The sequence below is a fragment of the Hypomesus nipponensis genome, chromosome 7 (genome assembly GCF_054491055.1).
Source record: "Hypomesus nipponensis isolate SF chromosome 7, ASM5449105v1, whole genome shotgun sequence".
NCBI lineage: Eukaryota > Metazoa > Chordata > Actinopteri > Osmeriformes > Osmeridae > Hypomesus > Hypomesus nipponensis.
This window is the reverse complement of record NC_140367.1, coordinates 1,766,270-1,780,495: the sequence shown is the minus strand read 5'-3', so window position 1 is coordinate 1,780,495 and position 14,226 is coordinate 1,766,270.

Genomic DNA, 14,226 nt, shown 5'->3' with positions numbered 1-14,226 from the left:
TCTCTTCCTTTCTCTAAGTTTCTCGCCTTCTCTTTCTCTGTCTCTATTTCTGTCTCAGTTTTTTTTCGTTATCTCTATCTCTCCCTCTCCAACTGTCTTTCTTGTATCTGTTACGCATTCTCTCACGTTCAATTTCTCTTTGTGTTTTCACAGTGTGTTTAATTTTTTGAAGGTAGTATAATTTATAGACCATTAACATGCTCTTATCACTAATCCAACCCCTTTGTGGTGACAACTGTGCATAACAGCCCGTTTCTTTGTCCGAACTTCACAACAGCTGATTAAGAATGTGTCAGAGAGGCGTAAGTCGGCCCTGTTCCCTGAGGACAAACAGCCAACCCAGAACCCTTCTCCTGGACCTTCTGGCGGTCCTTTATTTAGACTGAAGGAATCATCGTCTGTGTTGTGTCAGGAGGGTGGGAGGGAGGGAGGGTGGGAGGGTGGGAGGGTGGGTGGGTGGGTGGGTGGGTGGGTGGGTGGGTTGGAGGGAGGGAGGGAGGGAGGGAGGGTGGGTGGGAGGGTGGGTGGGAGGGTGGGTTAGAGGGAGGGAGGGAGGGAGGGAGGGAGGGAGGGAGGGAGGGAGGGTGGGAGGGAGGGAGGGAGGGAGGGAGGGAGGGAGGGTGGGTGGGTGGGTGGGTGGGGGACAGAGTGGGAGGCTGGCCCGTGTGTGTGACCACGCGGTCCACATTGCTTTTGGCTTTTATTACTGTGCATATCTGGAGAGATGCCCTCAGCATCTGGTATGTAATTTCAGGACGGCCAGTCTTTCGGAACTCTCAATTCCATCCTCCTCCTCTGAGATGAAACGGTTTATTATTACAACACAGATGTAATATCAGCCACCATGTTTCCACACTCTGAGAGTGATGCCTGGAACATGCCGTGAATCACACGTGCCCAACCCCGGACGTTTCCCGTTTCCTGGGAATTTGGGCCGACCTCAATCACGGCGGTAAATGTTAGGACATGTTTCTGTTTGCGCAACTGTGCGCTGTTTACATTCCCCCTCCCCCCCCCCGCATTGTTACATTGTGTAGCACAGACGTACGTTATACAAGGCCGCTTCAGAAAAACAAAACACATTTCATACACAACGGCCAAAAACGGACATTCTGACATCTGTGACCAAACACACGCGCAGCGTACAGAACACTGAGACACTAAGTAGCCACGTTCTCATGTGATCGCTTTGTAGTTCAGCCTCAGCCTTATCAAAAATGTGGCCATACTTACCGTCAAATAAGAGAGTTGTAGAAAAATTAAATATTTCAGACGTTTCTTCCTTGTTTTTATGGCATCATCATGTGTTGGAGCTATGTGGAGGGGAGAAGATGGGGGAGAGGGGGAGAGGAGAGGGTGGGGGGAGAGGAGAGGAGAGGGTGGGGGGAGAGGAGAGGGTGGGGGGAGAGGGTGGGGTGGGGGGAGAGGAGAGGGTGGGGTGGGGGGAGAGGAGAGGGTGGGGGGAGAGGAGAGGGTGGGGGGAGAGGGTGGGGTGGGGGGAGAGGGTGGGGTGGGAGGAGAGGAGAGGGTGGGGGAGAGGGTGGGGTGGGGGGAGAGGGTGGGGTGGGAGGGTGGGGTGAAGTGGGAGGAGAGGGTGGGGTGGGGGGAGAGGGTGGGGTGAAGTGGGAGGAGAGGGTGGGGTGGGGGGAGAGGGTGGGGTGGGGGGAGAGGGTGGGGTGGGTGCTTACAGAAACTATCCAGATGTTTGTTGATGTGCTGTCAGTTTCTTTGATGGTTCCCAGGGAGGAAGGTAACTGCTACACATTCAACCTCACTTTTTCCCTCTCCAGTTTTTGTCTGTCAACCCTCCGTCTTGTCCAGTAGTCCAACTGCACTTCAGCTTTCCCCACTCTCTCTCCCTCTCTCTCCCATCTCCATTCTCCTCCTCCCTCTCTCTCTCCCATCTCCATTCACCTCCTTCCTCTCTCCCATCTCCATTCTCCTCCTCCCTCTCTCTCCCATCTCCATTCTCCTCCTCCCTCTCTCTCTCCATCTCCATTCTCCTCCTCCCTCTCTCTCTCCCATCTCCATTCTCCTCCTCCCTCTCTCTCTCCCATCTCCATTCTCCTCCTCCCTCTCTCTCTCCATCTCCATTCTCCTCCTCCCTCTCTCTTTCTTTCTGTGCTGTCAGTGATTGGTTGGAAGTATCCAACTTTCCAACCTCCATTCCCACCTGTCAGATGAATTTGTTTCGATGGGAAGGAATGAAAGAGGATCCACACAATGAAAAACTCACATTCCAGCTGTTGGTGCCCATCAGCTCGCACTTACCTCAGCCCTGAGCGGGCCGCCAAGCAAACAAGAACCAGAGACTCACGCTAACAGCATCTGGACGTAGATCCGTTTTCAATCGGTTTCCAATCGCCTTGGCAACTCCTACGGAGAGCCCTCTTTAGTACACACTTGTAGATTTATGAAGATCCCTGGACACAAGAACTTATGATTGATTTCTTTTGGCAACCGAAGTTCATGAAACAAAGGCAAGGGCTTAAATAGGAGATACAATCAATATTTGATTTGAGTTGATTCATTAAATATCTATCATTGGCAACAGGCGTTTCCTGTTGACACCTTGTATTATGATAACATTGTATACATATAAAACACATTTTCTTTGACCATTTTTTACTTTACTAACTGCCTAAAAGACACGGCATGTGTCATTTCTTATTACATTATTCGTAATAAGCTGTTCATGCATTGTTCCAGTTTTAATTCACTCCACCCACATCTGTGTGGGCTTTCAAAAACACTGGTTTATGTGTCTAGACACGTTTATAAGTGCAGTGCCCTACATTACTAAGTGGTTTTAGGACTTTCCTGGCAGAAACAATGGTCAAAAAGCCAACCCAAGTGCATGGTACAATCGCACCCTCACCAGCAACACTAAGTCCAAACACAACAGCGTTGTCAACACTTCTTTAACATCGAAACAAACACTCCCTGAAAGTGTTTCTGTCTCCTTCTCGGCACAACCAGATTGTGGTTCTGCTGGATCTGGTAACAGGACAGCTCTTGTTGTCCTCCTCTGTGACCATGTATCCACTTCAATTAAACAGAAACGTCTGGGTTAGAACCCTATAGGACAGGATAAAGATCTGTGGCCATGGGTTAAGTTGCCCAACAAGCATATCAAGCGGTCCTTAATTAGCCTAGCCCAGACGGTATTGGCTAAGGCTGAGGGGATTGACATTCTCGAAGCTGTGAAATCAGCAGAATCTACCCATCCATTGATTGTAGACTCTCACTTATAAGACTTAATCACATTGATTTAGTCATGGAAGAAAACCATATCTGCATTATGATGCATTATACCACAAACACGGTAACAATAAAGGTCCTAGTTATGTGTTTGAACCATTGAAGGGTCAAGGGAAGATTGCCCCTGCAAGGTAGGGTCACAGATTTAGAAACTATAATCTCAGTTGAGGGTGCCGCCGGGCTTCTTGATTGAATAATCAAAGACGCTCCGAAAGGAAATGAAAAAATCAGTATAAAGGAATTGGATTATCTAAGGAGAAAATTACACTATTGATTTTCATTAAAGCAGCCTGCTGATTGAAAGAGAGAATTAATTAAGAGGTGGTCTTTAAGTTGCTCCATCGACTTTCCCTGTTGTCTCTAAACCCAAACCCTAACCCCAAGCTCCAAGACGAGCAACTTCTTCAACCAAACTCATTCTCATCTAAATGAACAAGCACTATTGGATATGCCAAGCACCACCTAAGGACAAGATTCTACACATGAGTACAGATACTCAAATCAGGTCTGAATCTTTAAAAACTTTATAACTGAGCATGAAATGTCCCAGTGCGACTTGTAGAACGACGAATGATTCATGCAGCTTCCTTCGACACGAACCCCTTGAACTTGTCAATTTAAATCCCACCCATCCAGTCTTCTAAGCACTCTAGAATAAACAATCAATGTATTGAGAAATCATTCAGAAATAATTTGACCAGGAATGCAGGGAACTTCAAAACCAACGTTCTGCAAAGTTCCAGTGTCATACATCGCCGCGGAGACAACCTGATAGGTTTCACATCTTCAAAGGGCCAACTGGCTTTCCTTTGTGTTGTTGGGAATTATTTTTTCACGTGGAGAATGTTCCCACCTCTGCGTCCGGTGTTGAGTTCCTCTTCTTTCTGAATGCCCCGTCAGGAAGATGAATGACAGGACTGTATTTAAGCTGCGCTGCGCTCAGATCAGACCTCTCCATGGCAGTGGACTGACAGGATGAATCGGAAGCACTCCAGCGAGATTGTTGTCCGGTACGGGTATTATCAAAGAATGCTCTCAGATGAAGAGCTATTAGAAGGACAGTGAGTGCACTGTACATGCGCCCAGAGGTAAGGCTGTCTGTCAGAGGAAGGGATCAGTTTCACTGAAGCTTCTTTACAAATGACGATTCAGTTTGGTTTAATGAGGCTGGGTCCATTTAAAAGGAACAGCAATTTCATCTTCGTTAGTTATTTTAAAATATTCTCCAAACAGCATTGCTCATATGAATCACATATTTTATATTGTTTTGGTTATCCTACAATTTCCTTTTAACCTCACAAAAGTGTTCTGTTCAAGTTTTACCCGAACCCTCCTATCAACAAACAGAGCTTGTCACACAAAAATGATGAACAGCGTCTTTTGACCCCGGGGAATTGCCAAAGCTGCTGATTGTTTAACAATCTGTACAGGACATAAGTCACGATGTCAAGCTTACAAAGCTAGCACCTCTCCTTCTCACCACAACCCTCTGAAACCCGCTGACCCCTCCACTACCACAGACTCCAACATGACCCCTCCACTACCACAGACTCCAACATGATCACTCCACTACCACAGACTCCAACATGATCACTCCACTACCACAGACAGCCTCTGCAGAACCTAAATATTGGAATGAGAGAGAGAGAAAGATGGTGAGAAAAAGAGGGAGGGAGAAAGAGAGAGGGAGGAAGAAAGAAAGAAAGAAAGAAAGAGAGAGGGAGGGAGGGAGAAAGAGAGAGGGGTGAGGGGAGTGAACTGAAAACTGCTTGGCTGGGGCAGGAGATCAATGGCGAAGCGGACAGAAGGCCGATGCAATCAGGGGAGGGAATGAGGCGGCCCCAGGCCTGCTGAGCCAGCAGACAGGCTGAGGGGGAGAGCTCATCTGGGGCCGGGTGCCTTCTACTCGTCCTCTGGGCGGAGGAACACACTCATGCAGTTCACACAAAGAAGCACACACACACACCTATGCACACCTATGTGCACAGACACACACACACATGTATACACACAGGCACACACACAGCCATTGAATTTTGATACTATATGTGCGCACACGCTCCCTAAACATGCACCTCCCACACACACACACACACACACACACACACACACACACACACACAGCTTCCAAACCCGTGTTTTCCTCCAGCACACACTGGTCCTGGCAGGATTCACTAATCACAACCCTTGAGACAGAGATGGATGCTTTCAGTTCTGATTCCACTGGAATGTTCCGGGGTGAGCAGAACAGCAACAGAGAAATAAGTATTTATTTTTAATGGCTGTTCACATTGTTGTTTAGATAGGTGTTGCTAAAAGAACATGCCTTGCAGGGATTAACGGTGCAGTTCTCCAGTTTGCAGGCGGTTGCATAGTGTGGTTCTTGTTGTGAGGTTCTTGGGAGACTCGTTAAAAGTGGTGACAGAATGCTCGGTTCCAGAGGTGAAGCCAGATTGGTAAACTACAGAACGTGGTTGGACTGCAGCTGTGCCCTGTGAAGGAATCACGTCGGTTTGACGCCGTGGCAAAGCTCAGTCGGGCTGTTCCTCGTGGAATAATAAAAAAGTGCAATTCAAAGATGGAGTTGCAGCTTTTACTCCCTAAGTAACGTTGTTACTTTTTGTTCTCGTTTAAATGACAGCAAATTGCAAAGTTAAGTCAAGCTTTACTGTTGCTGTATGTCTGTCTGTTCAGACTGCACACTACAGTATGAGCGCTGTTAGAAATAACAGCAGCATGTTTTCTCTGAAAGCGCGCTATTGGCCGACCTGTGTGAACTCCCTCTGGTTTCCCGTTAGTGACTAGCTGAGACTCCTCTGTGTGTCCTGTCTCACACAGCGACACAGGGGGGAAATCAGTAGCAGAGCTGACCTTTGTGTGTGTGTACGTGTGTGTGTGGGTACGTGTGTTTGTGTACCTGTGTGTGTGTGTGTACGTGTGTGTGTGGGTACGTGTATGTGTGTACCTGTGTGTGTGTGTGTACGTGTGTGGGTGAGTGTGTGGGTGGGTGGGTGACTGTGTGTTGGTGTAAGTGTGTGTTGGTACTGTGTGTGTGTGTGTGTGTTGAGGGCCTCTGCCTGACCTTGAGCAGGAAAAGTCATTGTTGGGCTGACATTTTGTGCTGAATTGAGTTTTATAGAACAACACAGTTCAAAGTCAGATAACCCATAATGATAGCATTGCTATTAATATCGTAAAAGTGACCTGGAAAAAAGTTTTCAAAACATGAGCTTTTGAGCACTGACTGAATTCATCACTTTGAACTGAACTTAGTTTTGACAGTTGTAATATGAAATGTATGGAACAACCTGTCTGTGAAGACAGATGTGAAGCTTTCTGTTCAAAGCCTTCAGAGAACAGCCTGTTAGCATTGGAGCTCACTACTAATCATCACATGACACGCGTGTCGGTGTTTCATTAAGCTCACACATGATGTCCGGTGAGCGGCTGTCCTGTTCCAGGGAACATTGCAGTGACGGCACTCAGGTCAAACACCCTCTGGGGACAGGAAGTGGAAAGTGACTGGTGCCAGTTTAGACGTCAGGTATGACAGCTGCCGTCACCAGCAACCCTAACCCCCACACCCCCAGCCCCCACCCCACACCCCCCACACCCCCAGCCCACAACCCACCCCACACCCTCACACCCCCATCCACACATGCAGGAAGATTGACACAGACAAAGTTGAACACACAAACTGACATGTGCACACACACTCATACTGTACACACACATACTGTGCATACACACATATATTCACATATCCATCCTATTGTACATTCACACACACACACACACACACACACCTAGATTCACACATCCATCATACTCATAGTATGACTTCATAGTATGACTTCCACTGCCTGGTACTGGCGCTAACAGCAGACAGGCAGAGCAGAGCAGGGGCATGCAGGGTAAGGGTGTCCTCCTGATGTCCCCCCCCCCCCCTCCAGAGAGTAAAAGGCGTAGGACGCTTGTGTTTCATTTCCTTCCACAAAGTATTCGCCAACCGCAGAGTCCTCTCAGAGAGGACATTGAAAGGATCTAGATTCACAATTGTTTACAGTTGACGTGTACAAAATTGGAATTGGTCACTCTCAGTTGGAGTTTAATTTTGTTTCATTAAGATCAAACATCTGGTCCGTTCTATTTCATTTCCAAATAAGCCGGTTAAGTCTACATTTGCAGAATGTGGTCTTTCCCAGTCTGAAGTCTTACCCAACCCACTCTGTATGTTATGTTAACAGCTTCTAAATGACCTTTCTGTGTGAAGAGACATTTTTGGGAGTAGAGACTCAACCTTTTAAGTTTCCCTCTCATTTTGATTGTGTGGAACAGACATTCTCTTAATGACTTCAATCAAACATTGCCCTTGTGAAAACACAAAGAAAACTCACTGCCCTGTACTAAATGATTTATGACACAATCTAAAGACAGGAGGGGGAAGGAAAGTGCTGGAAACACACAGAGATGAAATGATGCGAGCAGCCCTGAATATTCTTTCCCTCGCTGCTTGATTGTGCATTTGGTTTCTCTCTGTTCTTAGTTGTATAGACGATTGACTTCCTTGATTTTGGTGTTCACAAGATTGTTTGTTTACGTTTAAATGTGGACGTTCAGTTCTCCAAGTTGTCTTTCAAAGACTGTCTGATTGTGCCTTCTATTGCTTAATTTCTGCATCAAGAGCCCAGTGTACTGAATACTTGGTTTCTCCTCTAGATTGTGTCATTGGGGTTATTCAGCTTCTTCACTCTCAGATTTTCAAGGGCTGATTTATTCATCCAGTCCTCGATTCTGCGATCACTCCCTGATTCGCGGGCTCAAGGGTCTTCGATTGTCTATTCTGGCTTTGATTTGCAGCCCTGACGTCAGTGTTCAGACGTGCAGGTGGTTCTCATCAGTTCCGTGTAAGGAAAAGAGGTTTACCGCTCACCTAAAGCTTTCCATACGGGGAGCTTCCCCCTTCTGCTCCTCGGGTTTCAACTGAGGAACGGTGGAGAGCCCCAGACATGAAGCCCAGTTCTGAAGACGTGGAGTCACTCGGGGGGGCTTCAGTTGGGGGACCTGGGAGGCCAAGCTGTCGCTACGCACAGATTCGTACTGTAAGTCAGCCTCGCTGCTTAAGCTCACCGCTTCACATGATGAGACGGATCTGTGGTTTACAACACAGTACAAGGGCCTGTCCTTCACTTTCAGCTGTGGTTGACGGTAAAAGTAGTAGAATGGGAGACTAGTTCTGGGGGTTTGATAGTTTCATTAGGGGGTGTCATTCTCTGGTCTGGGTCTGATCCAGGTCTGGGTCTGGTTTAAGTCTGGCTCTGGGTCTGGTCTGGTTTAAATCTGGGTCTGGGTCTGGTTTAAGTCTGGGTCTGGGTCTGGGTCTGGGTCTGGTTTAAATCTGGGTCTGGGTCTGGTTTAAGTCTGGGTCTGGGTCTGGGTCTGGTTTAAGTCTGGGTCTGGGTCTGGGTCTGGTTTAAATCTGGGTCTGGGTCTGGTTTAAGTCTGGGTCTGGGTCTGGGTCTGGTTTAAGTCTGGGTCTGGTCTGATTTAAGTCTGGGTCTGGTCTTGGTCTAAGTCTGGGTCTGGTCTGGGTCTGGGTCTAAGTCTGGGTCTGGGTTGGGGTCTGGTTAATGTTGCATGTGTACAAGTGATTAGTAGACTGGACTCCTGTCAATAAAACACGATAGGTGGGAAGAGAGAGGTCAGACCACTATTACAGAGGCCACAAAACCAGACATCACAAAGTCCCAGTTTACGCCTCCTGGTTGCTGCTCTCACCCTTTCATATGAAAAGGCCTCATATTCACTGACGCACCTGGAACAATTTTATTTGGCACGGTTGAAAATATTCAAGGTGGAGGGAAGGGCTATGGATTTCTCTGAGTTTTCACTCTCCTGCCTTTAAAAATAATCTTGTCTTCAGTTGTAAACCAGGCCAATTCAAAAACATTCTCTCCACCAAGATGGTGCAGTTAGATTGTACCTGGTGGACTCTGGCAGACGCTAACCCAGTTCCACTTCTTTAGGGTGTTTTTTGGGGCAGTGGTTATGTAACGTCGCTACAGGTCATGCGAGAGGTGAAGTTTGAGGCCATCCTTTGTTAGCGTGATGTGAATGAGGATGTCATGTTTTGTCATATTATTCCCTCAAACGAGGCCTTTGTGCTATGTCACAAGACGCAATTTCTGTCTGCATCTTACTCATACCCTTCTTCAGTTGCAGGAGATTTAATAGAGGAACACAACGAAACTACTTTTAAAACCTCAAACTGTGTGTTTTTGCCTACCACGTTACCCGTTTGATTCGTTCTTAATTGAACCAAACAGACTTGTTTGAAAACCGCACACTCTTTACAAAATAAAATCACTGGCCATTCTATGAAAAGCAGTCTTGAACTAGTATTGCTCTTTCTCTCTCTCTCTCTCTCTCTCTCTCTCTCTCTCTCTCTCTCTCTCTCTCTCTCTCTCTCTCTTTCTCACTCACACACTCATACACACACACACAAACAACACAGACACACACACATACGACACACATCTGGTTTTAGTTTCAAACGCCTTTCCCCCTTTTTTTTCACTGTTCATCCACACATACAAAAGGCTTTTTATCACTGGTAAACCTTGCCCAGCCTTTGCAAAGGGTCCTAATGGAATAACGAATTTCACAGTGTCATCATAACAATTAAGTAATTAGCAGGGATGATTGTACGTCTCACAAATTTCAGATGGTGTCCCAGATTTCTTCTCACAGTTTATGTAAAAAAACGTTTTTTGTTGGGTTTTTTTTTCGCAGCCCAGGTTTACATGACGGTGTCATTTCATGAAAAAGCAATTATCATCAATCATTTGCGGTTCTGTTGAATTCTGCATCAAGGTGGCCTGGAGGGGAATTCCTGGGTGTGACTAGGGCGACAGGGACACTGAAACCCCCTCTGGCTTGGGACAGGACAGGGAAGATGGAAGATCCTATTGGATCTAATGGGGCCACGTTCTGTAATGTAATTCATGGGCATTGGCTGTCATTATGTCCTTGAAAAACCAATAAATGCAGCAGGACACAGGCCATTATATATCATTATACCCCCGGTAACCCTCTTCCCCTGAACATACCATGACATTATCCCCAATGGGAACGTGGAGGCGTCCTTTGTGGGAGTATGCCATAGCTGTCAGTAGTATTGTGTTTGACTGGATGCACAGACATGAATGAGGCAGTGAATGAGAAAGGAGGAAATCGAGAAGCTGCTGCTGTGTGTGTGTGTTTCTTGTGTGTGTGTGTGTATGTTTCTTGTGTGTGTGTGTTTCTTGTGTGTGTGTTTCTTGTGTGAGTGTTTCTTGTGTGAGTGTTTCTTGTGTGTGTGTTTCTTGTGTGAGTGTGTTTCTTGTGTTTGGTGTGTGTTTCTTGTGTGTGTGTTTCTTGTGTGAGTGTTTCTTGTGTGTGTGTTTCTTGTGTTTGGTGTGTGTTTCTTGTGTGTGTGTTTCTTGTGTGAGTGTTTCTTGTGTGAGTGTTTCTTGTGTGTGTGTTTCTTGTGTTAGTGTTTCTTGTGTGAGTGTTTCTTGTGTGTGTGTTTCTTGTGTGAGTGTGTTTCTTGTGTTTGGTGTGTGTTTCTTGTGTGTGTGTTTCTTGTGTTTGGTGTGTGTTTCTTGTGTGTGTGTTTCTTGTGTGAGTGTGTTTCTTGTGTTTGGTGTGTGTTTCTTGTGTGTGTGTTTCTTGTGTGAGTGTGTTTCTTGTGTTTGGTGTGTGTTTCTTGTGTGTGTGTTTCTTGTGTGAGTGTTTCTTGTGTGTGTGTTTCTTGTGTGAGTGTTTCTTGTGTGAGTGTTAGTGTCACGCTCCCTGGGGGCTCTGAACCCTCCTCTTGCTCAGCTCTAATTTGCCAAATCTCACAACACAGTTACAACACTGTGTTGGTACACTTTGGGAGTTCAGACACTCCACGTACAGCTGTAGAACGTCAACACGATTTACAGGATTTCATCTTTTACAGACCTCAGGAAAAAACAACTGTCAGTTCCCACTTTGGGGTTCCCGCCCTTGGCACTAAACATTCCAGAAGGTTGGGTAGGTGTTGAGTAATTAGTCAGCTGACCCCCAGGTCAAAGGTCAGAAGAATTCCACCACCCTAAGGGATGCTCAACCATAGTTTAGGTGCTTGGATTTGGTTGCTTAGCAGGCTGAAAACTCCCTCAGGGGAAAGCAGATGGTCCTAATGCATTACCTTGGACAGGTAACGACCGGTGTTGTCAGGAATAGGGTTGTTGTCTCTCCTGTTTTACTGTCTGCAGGTGATGGTTCCTGCAGCGGCCATGATCCAGGCAGGGGGGCGAGGAGGTGTGGAGGGTGGGAAGGGAGGGGAGAGACTCCCGGGATGTGACCTGGAATAGCAGCCCCTGAGTGGGGATGAGATCTGGAGTCCACTCCCTCTCTCTCTCTCTCTCTCTCTCTCTCTCTCTCTCTCTCTCTCTCTCTCTCTCTCTCTCTCTCTCTCTCTCTCTCTCTCTCTCTCTCTCTCCTCTCTCTCTCTCTCTCTCTCTCTCTCTCTCTCTCTCTCTCTCTCTCTCTCTCTCTCTCTCTCTCTCTCTCTCTCTCTCTCTCTCTCTCGCTCTCTGCTGGAGAGGGCTCCAAGGGTTAGGGATGACTTATAGCTCTGCCTCTAGTCTTCTCACTCCTCTAGTCTTCTCACTGTGGACGTCCTCCCCCCAGGCCACTGTTAGTGATAGAGAGATAGAAGTAGAGAGAGAGTGAGAGAGTTAGAAATAGAATGAGAAAGGGAGAGAGAGAATGAAAATAGAAGTAAATATGTGGTCTCGTAACTCGCTCACAGCTCCACGAAAGGCAGATTTACAAGCCCACTCCTCCCTGTTTGAGATCACCTTCCATATATCACAAATCTTTTCTGACAGGAGAATGGATATTTGAATTGTGCATAAATCCCAAAGGCATTCCTTCAAGTTTATCTCTTCATGAGACTTCATATCCATCGTGGTTATCCCACCCAGGTGGGATACAAAACAGTGAAACTCATCTAAAAGAGTTCTTGGAAGTAATCATCAATGATACAAACTTTTTTTTTTTTTTTCGGAATTATTTTTTCAACCTTTCAAAACTTTTGTTTCAAAACTTTTTTTCGAAAATATTTTGTGAGGTATTTTAGTATTCTCATCTTTAAGGTGTAGCAACATCCTTGTCAACTGCCCTTGTTCTGGTGTCTGCCAGACTTGCTTTACTAACTTATTCTCTCTCTCTCTTTCCCTCTCTCCTTCTCCCTCTCCCTCTCTCTCTCTCTCTCTCTTTCTCTCCCTCTCTCTCTCTCTCTCTCTCTCTCTCTCTCTCTCTCTCTCTCTCTCTCTCCCTCTCCCTCTCCCTCCCTCTCTCTTTGTCTCTGTCTCTGTCTCTCTCTCTGTTGTGACTGCACTGCAGCATTGTTTTATTGATGTAGGACTGCAGAAAGCCCCTGTGGACCTCTCCTTTGTCCTCTAAGTCAAACAACCAGGAAGTAGATCTCAACCAACCAGGAAGTAGATATCAACCAACCAGGAAGTAGCTCATAACCAACCAGGAAGTAGTTCACAACCAACCAGGATGTAGATCGCAACCAACCAGGATGTAGATGACAACCGAGGGGTCTCTGGGGAAGTCTTTAGACGATAGATGTATGTTTTTATCACTTTGAGTTTCCTCCTACCTGTAACCTATTTACTCTGAGGTCCAGATCTGCGGAGGACAGAGAATGGACTGAAATAGACACAGCACAGCCAGGTTGCCTTCTCAGCCAAACCCTGACTACCTTCCACTGTCCCCTCAACAAAGGAAGATAAAAGTCACAGTCGCACCGTCAACACATTCATCCTCACACACACATTGGTGTAATGCGACCGGTGGAACCGACATTATCGCACACGCTGTTGTCTCTGACAGGTTAATTTGGAGGTTGCGCTACCACAGTACGCTGAGGAATGGAAGGCAGTTTACAGAGTGTTTAAAGCATCGGAGCCCACACACACTGTAATAACTCTGTTTCTCTTGACTGATGGCTGCACTTTATTGCTGAGGACGAGAGAGTGGAAAATCACCCCAAGGGGACACATACCGATCTGTGTGATTGATGGAGATATTAGTCGCTACAGACCTGGCTTTAGGGGAGAGAACCCAATTTTTCAGAGCAACGCAGAGTCTCGTAGCTGTAGCTCAGAGGTGAAGTTAGAGGGTATTCCGACTGTTTAAATGATTACAGCGTGGTACAGACAGGGAAGAGGGGCAGAGATGGTTGTGGAGGGTTAGTGGATGTCCTGCTGAGACATGGACAGTGGATTTACTCAGAGGTTTGGAAGTGAATGAGCTCCAGTGTCAAGGAGACTGCGGAGCAGCGAGTTGGAACAGTGTGAAACTTTGTCAAGGTGCTAAGTTGTCAACCACTCGTCAGCATGGAAGGGGGCTTATAACGAGCCTGCTGTGTGTGTGTGTGTGTGTGTGTGTGTGCCTGTGAGTGTGTGTGTGAGAGAGTGTGTGTTTGTGTCCCCTACAAACTGGGTCCAAGTGTGCGTGTGTGTCAAGATTCAGAAGTGTGTGTGTATATGTAACCGGACAGGTTAAAAACGTTAGACCCTTGAATACACAACAATACCAACAATGCATTTATGAACACGGTTTTATTGGTATTAACAAAGTTTAAAACAGGAAACTGTCATCCTATAAAATACTAGCAGAGGAAATAACACAAGAAAACAACTCATCAATTCACAGTTAGAACAGGGTGGCCAGACTAGGCGCCGGCAGTGGAAATGGGTATTATCTGCAAACCTGTAAAGGGGGCTATAGTAATCTAACCGACCGTGTGGTAACCCTATAGTGGAAAACGTCAAGATGTGCAAAGTTTAAGCAGTGATCCCCACTGAGATCAGTCTGTGCAAAGCGTGTAAACAATGACACTGCAAACGTACGTGCAAAAACTGCAAACAATCTGGCACT